Source organism: Rhineura floridana, chromosome 10 (genome assembly GCF_030035675.1).
Source record: "Rhineura floridana isolate rRhiFlo1 chromosome 10, rRhiFlo1.hap2, whole genome shotgun sequence".
NCBI classification, from domain to species: Eukaryota; Metazoa; Chordata; class Lepidosauria; order Squamata; family Rhineuridae; genus Rhineura; species Rhineura floridana.
In genome coordinates, this window is record NC_084489.1 from 20,858,577 (window position 1) to 20,868,708 (window position 10,132).

The window sequence follows — 10,132 nt, forward strand, 5'->3', positions numbered from 1 at the left end:
GTACTCACTTTGCTCAATTGGACTTACTTCTAGGTAAGTGTGAAGAAGACTGTAGCCTAAAGCATTCTATTTTTGTCCTCTTGAGTTTAATTTTAAAAAAGCAAGAACAATGGATTAAATCAAGATTCCTACAGAATTTTAAAATCTGGGCTACACATTCAAATATAAATAAGTGTAAATTGAGTTCTGTACCTTCAAGAAGTGTGTACTTTTGGAAGTAAAATTTCCAGACACCCTTCCTCCAAAATATTATTATTTATTGATATATAAATAATCAAAATGGCTTCTAAGTGGTTTAAGTGGCTTCTAAGCAGTTTAATATAGGCAAACAGCAAATTAAAGTTTTTAAAAACTGACAAGAGTATAAGGCATCACTTATAACAAAAATGAATAATCATGATTTGTCAATAAAAGTTCTTTTATAATCATGCATTTGATAGAACAGACTTGCTGCGTGGGAAAACACATACAAGAAAGATACTGTGGTATTCCCTACCCTCCACTAACCAATATGAATACTGCTCTGCTATTTGAGCATATCTAGACATTTTTGTAAGTTAGACTGGCCTAGAGCCAAAATTTGTGTACAGAAATCTGCTCTCAGCCAATACTCTGGAAGAAGAATATAACCTCTACCATATCAATTGGTCTTTTATTTTGAAAATCTTGCTCAGGAAAAAGTTACAGTTTTATGCATTTCATTTTAAAAAATGTATACACACAATATAAAGCTATAATTTGCGCAACATTTTCAAGTACACAGAATTAAGAACTCCTTCATACATTACAGATGAACTGTTACAGTTGTTATGTAGCAACAACCTTGGGGTGAAAGTTAAAATATATTTCTGTAGGAAGTGTTTGAATGGGAGAATTATATTTGAAAACGAAAACCTTTAAGAAAAACATGAGCAGGGTGAAATCTTTGGATTTCAAAGTCAAGCTTTATTATATTTAACCCCCAAGTTCAATTTTCTCAGACTGAGAGCAGGAAATATGGTTATAATGTGCTTCTCCTAATTTGCACCAGATAAACTTTGAAGGAAGTGGAGAGATAAACAGCATAAGAATGAGGGCTAGTTTTCTTTAAAAAAAAAAAAAAAGACCCCCACATAAATAAATTTGGTTTTGCACTGTATAACCTAAAGCTTAAAGCTAAGGTCTGCTGCACCAACAATGCCACAATGATGCTGATATTTCAAGTACTCATGCTAGATGAATCAGTACAACATTTTGAAGGACAGAGATTGAGTTTTATTACTTCAAAGGACACAGATACACACATCAAGAAAGAATGTGAAAACTGACAACTACTCATTTTAACAAGACACTTGGAAACCTGTACTCCTTAAGTAAGAGGTACAGTTAAATGTTATACAGCCATGCCATTCTGCTGCTTCCCATAAGCTCATTTAAAAACAAAATCTTACAATAATAGTTCTAACTCAGAAACGCTTGCTTAACAACCCTGTAAGTTTTCATGGCAATACACAAAACACTCAGACAGAATCTAGAGTTCAAACGGTAAAATAAGAGAAAAATCCAGACCCCGTTGGACTTTTTTCTGTCAGTGGTCTCATAATTTGTTGAAATTAATTAGAAATCAGCCATGCTCACAGAGCACCTGTAATCCTATTACTGACCTTGTCCCATACTGTGACCTTCAGTTTCTGCAGTTTAAAGTTTAAAAAATGCATGGCTGATTTTTAATTAATTTAAGAAATTTAATATTGGAGTCTATGATAACGCAGACATGCTCAGTAAGAACCAACTGTCAGTGTTCTAAATGCCAGACTAACAGCTGTTTGGCTCGGCTAATCAGGGGGCTATACCCATGCCAGCCATTTTTTCCACTTTAAACAGTCATGGCTTCCTCCAAAGAATCCTGGGAAGTGTAATTTGTGAAGGATGCTAAGAGTTGTTAGGAGACTTTTAGTCCCCTGATCCTCCCTCCAGTGGCCAGAATGGTTTAACAGTCAGCCCCTCTACTCATGACTGTAGCTCTGTGAGGGGAATAGGGTGTCTCCTAATAACCCTCCTCACCCTTCACAAATAACTCTTCCCAGGGGGTGTCTGGGAGAAATCACAACTATTTAAAGTGGTTTAAATATCTGGTGTGGATATGGCCAGGGACAGCTTTGGTTTAAATTTGGGTGGGAGGCTACATATGTCTGTTGTAGAAAAAAAGGTGGGGGGAACCCCCCCAAATAATGATGCAACGTTTTCCTTTTGGAAAGGAAAAGGGCTTTCCCTCTGTCCAGTGCCCACCCACCCAATTTCCTCCCCTCCCTCTTCCTCCCTCCCCCTATGCTTCCTCCCCTCCCCTTCCCCCCTCCCCCTTTCTCCTAGCTAGCTGTTGGAAAAAACATAGTTGGGGAATATATTCTCATTGTGATCCTGATTTTTGCAGAACAAAACTCTTGCTTTCCAAACAACTGCAGTAGGGCATAATATCTAGCCACTGTTGTATCCCTTACTCTGTAACAACATGGCAAGGTAACAAAGCCTTTATCTCCAAACTTGTAGGGAAGAGCAGAGAGAACCTATGTCCCATAATGAAATCCCCCTATTCACTGGCCATCTAACTCTAACCAGAGGGTGGAGCAAGAATCAGAAAAAATGGAAATGGACTGCCTTCAAGTCGATTCTGACTTATGGCAACCCTATGAATAGCATTTTCATGGTAAGCGGTATTCAGAGGTGGTTTACCATTGCCTTCCTCTGAAAAGTTCTCTCTATCCTGGCTGCCTTGCATTATCGACTCTTCTGCAGAATCTGCTTACCAAGGTTTGACACATCTGTGTGATTTAGCTCAAAATCCACAATATTGCTTATGTGTTCTGGGAACATGTTCATGTATGTAGATTTCACAATCTCCAACTGTACAAAATGTATTGCATTGCTGTTTCTTGATTTATCATCAGCTAACTCCTTGTTTATCCTTATTCATACTGCACTCCCTGCTGCTTCTCTAGTTCTAGGCTGAAATGTGTAAATTTTTTAGAAATCATATACTTATTTGTTGCTTTAACTGAATTTGTTTACTTATCTCAATACATTGTTTTATGACAAGTCTCACTCTGTGTGTTTATTTACAAATTAAGCCATACCATGTTCAAGACTACCAACTACAATCTTTCAGAAAAGCTCCTATGTTCACCTGTAGCTGCAGAAGATATCGCTGTGGTACCTCTGAAATGTACCAGCTTATTATGACATGATGCTCATAAGCAACATCCTATTTCACCTGATGCTTTAACTGGACAGGAAGTAAATGTTACTGCAAGCAGAAATTGCTTTAAGGGAGTGAAATTAAAGATAACAGGAATACGAAACATAGCCCAACTACTCATATATAAACACAATGTACAGTTAAATGAGAAGTAATTTACTCATTGTAGTAATTTGCTCATTTAATCCTTATTCAAGCCTTGAGACACTAAAATCTATTAAAGAATTCCTGTTCTGTGGCTTCACATAGTAACTATCCGGTGAAACTGCTCTGTTTAAGTGCAGTAATTGCAAGTCAAAGACCAAGTACTAATGAAGCCTGAGAGTTTATCAAGATGACAGTTTCCCCCTAGCCAATACTGTACAACAGAACTAAAACAGAAGGGATATGTGTGGAGATATAGGACATGCTAAGCAATACAAGAGTATTTGTGCAACAGTGGCCATTTAGAACTTTGCCGGCCCACCATGTCTGCTGGTCTCTGATCTACCATTTCAATTTGCACACAAATCATCCTAGTTTCTATGGGCCTTGCAGATATTCAATGTGCTGAATTAAAAAAAAAAGGAAAATGGAAATGGACTGCCTTCAAGTCAATCCCCTTGAAATAACCTCAGCCTGAAATCCCATTAAAATGCACTCTTAAACTTATCTCCCATTGTCTTAAATACCAGATGTGTTTGTTACTTTTATATCCTGGCTTTCCTCCAAATAAAAACAATATATACAATTCTCTCCTCTCCCATTTCACCCTCACAACAACTCCATGAAGTAGGTTAGGCCAAGAGATAGTGAAGTGGTCAAGCCTGGTCTCCCCAGTTATAGCATCACTCTCTAACTACCACACCATACAATGCCTCACATAGTTACTGCGGCTACCTGATGTAAAGAGCTGAAGAGCATTGCTGTAAAATATGTAACATTATACAACATGCCAGTGGATGAAACCTGGATATGAAGGTGTACAGCATAGCGTGATTTTGTTACTCATGTATGATCAAACGCTATTTATGGCTTGAAATATGTTGGATTTTGCTTACCAATGGATAAATGTCTTTTTCCTTCCAGACTCCTCTCATGTATGCTAGTTGTTGAAATAGATATGATGGTCAATTGTGGTTCCTCTCTGGATTGTTTTGAAGTAGGGATGGGGAACCTGTGGCCCACCAGATGTTGCTGGGCTCTCATCATCACTGACCATTAGCCATGGTGTTTGGGACAAATGAGAGATAATGACAACATCTGCAGGACCATAGGCTCCCTATCCCTGTTTTTAGCTTCTCTTCTGTGACCAAGCATCTTGATATGAGTAAACTTGAAACACGGTATTTCCTGGACTTGCAAAATCATTTATCATTGGATCTACCTGAACCAGTTAATTAAAAAGTCTTTTGGAAGTACCAGTTCATCAAAATGGGCAAAGATGATACAATATCATATCACAAGTCAGAGTGGACATGCTTTGCATTGTTTTGAGGATTAATTTGTGTGTGATCAAGTTACACTGGGACAGATTATGCTGAGGCAATGCTTCTACTCTCCCCGTTATGGATCACATCTCTTCCTGCATCTACAGGATTAACAATTAACGTACACAGGAGTAGCTCAGAAGAGAACCACACAACAGAATTTTTGTCAGAAATCTAAGACAGCGTCTTTACAGCACAATCCTAGGAATGTCTACTGACAAATTCCACTGAGTTCAATGAGACTTACTCCCAGGTAAGCGTGCATACAATAGCACTGCAATCTTAGATAAGAAACAACATTCATGTAAAAGAGCAAACAGATGAATACAATAATATTATAAGCAGACAGTTATTTACTGTCCCAAGCAGGGAAAAATCTTAAATTCGGTAACTAAAGGCTGTCCTCAATCTACATAGCATGAACAGGCTATATCAAAGAAGCAGACAGCTTTGCATAAGTCAGAAAAGCACTGAAGTTGCAGACATACATTGCTATACTATACTAAATGGAAAAATAAACACTTCACCACTTAAGGTTTAATCATATTACAAATGGAACTGCATTTTTATGCAAATACCACCTTTTGAAGAGCACTGCAGTCACCAAACATATGTTGCTGAAAAATTATAAACTTCAAGTGTAGTAATGTGCCAAAATACCAAGAGATAAAACAGGGAAAGCTTAAGACATTTTACACCTAAAATTTAGTCATGTCTAGATTATTTTAACTGTTCATGCCAAAGAGCAGCATTCCCACCTTTCGTGGAATACTGAAGAATACCAAAGGAAAAGAATTTAAGATTGTTAAATGTGCTATGTAGTGCAATAAATTGTTTAAAGGTCACAATGAGAAGCTTCCAAATTTCTCTTAATTTAGGTTACTGGTAAATTATCAGTTTATAAATCAAGATCTGAATACTGCCTTAGTATTATAAACAAAGAAAACCACTGCTTAAAGCTGCAGACATACTTGGGCTACTGAAGACTTTCCAATAATATGAAATGCCACCAATTTAAGAATAAGGAAGACAAGCTACATAGTGACATCTTTTATCAGGTCCACATGCATTTTACCAGGCAAGCTTTGATAATTAAAAAAATTCACCATCTAGAATATATTTAATAAATGTTCCCTTTTAAAAACTACATTAGCTACCAGGTTAACAGGAAAAAATGTAATATTTTACTTTATCTTCTGGAAGTTACTGTACAAGTAGAATCACACCTGCTATTTTAAATATTTGCTCAGGCCCTCCAAAATTTGAAAACAACTTCATAGGCTTAAGCATGTGAGGAGAAGGCCTCTTACTTTCAAAGACTGGTTTATGTCGCAACACTCCACAGTGAAATACAATTCTACATAATAAGGGTGTGCCCAGCCTGGAACCCTTATCCGGTAGAAATCTCATCTTCATGTACTTTATCCCCGAAGCTACACTGTGTGACAGGTTAAGTTGAGAGATAACAACTGGTCCAACACCACTCAAGAGAACTTCATAGCTAAGCAGATATTTGATCCCAAGTCTTCCCAGACCAATTCCAACACTTCACCAACTACACTTCACTGATAGAAGTTTATCTGCAAGGTTCCAGGTTCATGAAGCAGGTAAGTTTTAAATTCTGCTAGCAGAACTTAGCAACGTGCCTATAGTAACTGGGCCTTCAGATGTAATGGTGCAGGTTTCAGTTCTGACCAATTATGAGAAGCTTTGAACCTCTAAACTACAAGTTTTGTTCCATTAACTCAATTGAAAAAAAAGGCCAGAAGTACTAAACAGTGACAGATCACTAGTATAGTGTAAGGCCATATCTCCTGTCCACACCTAAATTGTCAGTTTTCATAGCAGCACCTAGCATTTTTGATGTTTAAGACTGTTTTGGAAAAAAATATGTCATTCACATCATTTAATGCACACACCTCTAACAAGATATTAGTATAGGTCTTCACCCTCAGCATTCATACCATTACAGGATCTGTTCATGACATTGGGCCCTGTTATTTGGCATGTTGAACATTGCTCAAAGAGAAGAGAGCTTGGGGGGTCTTCGTGTATTTTCCTTAGAATATAACTCTGGCAAATAATGTACTCACACTCAGTCAACAGCCTGGTTCATTCGTTTCAGCCAATCCTACCCTCTTTAAAACTTCAACCAAACATGATATAGATTGGGGGGGGGGATAAGCACTATACCTACCCTTGGTGACACCAGATTCACCTTGCAGGAAACCCTGCTTGCACACAAACATCCCGACCAACCACGTTTGCTACCGGCTTTCTGATTCTCACACGCCATTACACACGCATCCACCTGCCTGCCTGCTCCCTGCATTTTCTTTGCTGCAGGGAAAGCAACGGCTGCCAGCCCTTGGCCAGATTCGTGAAGCCTCTAAACGCCCACCTGCCTTTTCCCCCAGCGCGAGCTCAGAATCCCCCGGGCTCTCAACATTCCGTTCCGTACGGCTCCCCCCCCCTTCAACCTACCCAGGTTAATGATGAAGCAACGCGCTCGCTGCTGCTGCTGCTGCTGCTGCTGCCACCCCCGCTCTGCCAGCGGCCCGCGCCTCCTGGCTCGACCTTCCAGCGCCCAGGGAAACGTTCCATTCGCCCCACCAGCCGGGAAAGCCAGCACGCGACGCCCCTGCGCTCCTTGCCGAGGGGAGCCTACTAGAGCTCGACTCTACTCATCCGTTGCCCCCCCCCATTCACGCTCTGAGGGGAAGGAACCAGGAAGTGAGCCTCCCACCGTTGCCGCGCCTTCTCCATCCACTTCCTTCAAACCGGAACGCCCCTTTCCCATGGAGAGAGCTCGAGGCAGCGTTGTTTGTCACTCCTGCAGCAACAACGTTGTCGCTGTCAAGTCCTCCAAGCTACTTTAAGTGGCGTTACTGTGCTTTTACTGCTTTAGTCCTTTAGATTATAAAAAGGTGGCCATTAGCGGGACAGAATCCCCTGCCCACCCCTTTTTCGCATGACACAATAAGGGATAAGGCAGGAGTGGGGAACCTTTGGACCTTCATACGTTGCTGAATTATAACTCCAATTAGCCCCAGCAAGCATGGTCAATGGCCAGGAATGGTGGGAGGTGTAGTTCAGCCACATCTGGAGGGTCACACCTGGGTAAGGTAACCTGTGACATAAATTTCAAGGTCCCTATTATTACCAAGTAAATGTATTTAGGACATTGGGTGTAACTCCCATACATTTCAATGGAATTTACTACCCGGAAAGTGTGCTTAGATATGTGATGGATCAGGGATGAATTATTAAAATACTACCATCTCATTTGTTAGCAATAGCACCTTTCATTACGCATAACTTATTTTTTATATTTAATTTTATTTAAGAATATTTCTACAGTGCTATTTATAAAAATATAATGACCATATTAAAAGAAAAAATAAACGCCGCTACAATAATACAAAAGGAAACTCAAAAGATTCTCTAAAATGACAGGTTGCTGGATCAATAAACTTATTTTCAATATAAAATGACAGGAAAACCATATGTAGAGACTGATCAATAGAGCAGGACAAATAAAATAAATCAATTTTCAAAATCCAAACTGACTTAAATGTTTTAATCACCCTTTGAAAGGGTAGCAAGGAGAAGGCTGCATGAATTTCTCTCAGAAGAGTTACACACTCAGAAGACTGCAACAAAAAAGGCCTTGCTCATAGCGGGCACTCTTAGCTTCGCCATATGACAGAGTCCAGTGCAGGGCCTCATCAGAAGATCTTGTGTGTAGGGGAAAGGAAGCTCAAGCCTTTTAAGGCTGTAGGCTAGAGCTATCACTTTGAATTGGGTCTAGAAACAAAAACAGTACAGATGCTTCAAAACAAGCAATATATGTGAATATTAGTCCATGCCTATTAATGCATGGACTGTCACATTTTGCAGTAGCTGAATTTTCTTGACAGTTTCAAAACCACCCCCAAATAGAGTGCATTACAATAGTCTAATTTTGAGGTCACCAAAGCATGAATGAGTTTTCTAGTTGGTGAATTGGCAGAAGTAATGAAAGGCACTCTAGGCCACAATTGCTACCTGGGAATCCAGAGGGTATGCCAGGTCCAGCAGTACTCTAAACTACAAAATTGGTTCTTATACAGGAGTGTAACCTCAGATTCAGGACAGACATACATAACTAACTATAGAATTCTCTCTTCCAAGAGGCAGTGCTGGCCACCAACCTGATGGCTTTAAAAAAGGATTAGATAAATTCATGGAGGATAAGGCTACCAGTGGCTACTAGCCACAATGGCTATAGTCTGCCTCCAAGGTCAGAGACAGTATGCATCTGAATACTAATTGCTGGAAACTGCAGAAGGGAAGTGCTGTTGTACTCAGATGCTGCTTGTGGGCTTTCCACAGACATCTGCTTCCAGCAGTCTCTTCCAGCGTTCTTATTATCTCTAGCAGTGAGTACCCTACTATTACCAACTCTGTTTTATCTGGATTAACCTTTAGCTTATTATTTTCATCCAAGCCCCCCTCTGATCATGGGCATGTGATCACCTGCCTCACTTGGGTTTAATGATAAGGTATCATCCGTGTATCCTATACCCATTGACAAGCTTCAAGCAGTTTCATATAAAAACTGGAAAGCTGGAGAGTTAACCCAATAACTTATCCCAAGCTAAGGATACATACATCATTAACTCAAAATGCATTTTGTACTGTCGTAAGTGGATTTTAATGTTTGCACTTCTTGGTTGTAATACACAGTTCGTGCATGCATGGCACCTTTGGGTGCAGTCATATAGCATAATTAAAGTAATTATTGAAACCAATGGGAGTTTTTTTAATGAACAGCCTTGCTGAATAGCATTAGTCAAAAGTGAACATGGCACTTCAAACAGAACCATATTTGCAACCAATTCATTCATAATGTGGGATATTAATATATGTGTCAAAAAGAAACCAAGGCACATGTGCCCCTCAGATATGAAAATGTGTACTTTTGTGTATATGCACACAAATATTTTGTACTAGTTACTGGTATATACTGAATTCGTACTCAATATTGGATACTTTCCAGTAGATCCTATCTTGCTAATGATAGAATGAGGTTTCGCTAACATATAATGGCTTGGTTTCTTAAATTCTGAAAACTGAGGGATAAAATGCACGCCGCGTTTCCTTATTGTAAATAAATGGTTCTTACGCACAGGCTCTACAATTCATACTCACGCATAAGGATACAATTCAGTGCACTTACCTCGAAGTAAGTCAAGTGTGGCTTACTTCCCGAGTAAACATGCGCAGATTGGGGTGGCTCGCCTGCAATCCTCTGCGTTTACTTGGGAGTAAGCTTAAATGAACAACGGGACTTGCTTCTGACTAAAGACACAAGTGATCGGGCACAAACATCACAACGTCCTTTTTTATTTCGGTCTAGCAGCAACGGTTTTCTCTTGCAAAAAAGACC

The 10,132-nt window shown here is 39.5% G+C and overlaps 1 protein-coding gene across 7 annotated transcripts in view; it reads right to left on the reverse strand.

The window, feature by feature from the left end:
• Positions 1–10,132, reverse strand: part of ZDHHC3 (zinc finger DHHC-type palmitoyltransferase 3) — a 53,144-nt gene that overhangs the window by 42,789 nt on the left and 223 nt on the right. For 2 of the 7 annotated variants that reach the window (XM_061587969.1, XM_061587967.1), the window contains exon 1: positions 9,923–10,129. The exons of 2 other annotated variants lie outside the window; for them this stretch is intronic. The gene's annotated coding sequence lies outside the window, so the exon portion shown is untranslated. Of the gene's footprint in view, positions 1–7,185; positions 7,462–9,922; positions 10,130–10,132 lie in introns of those variants that run through there. 3 more of the 7 variants (XM_061587965.1, XM_061587963.1, XM_061587970.1) reach the window with 2 other exon arrangements.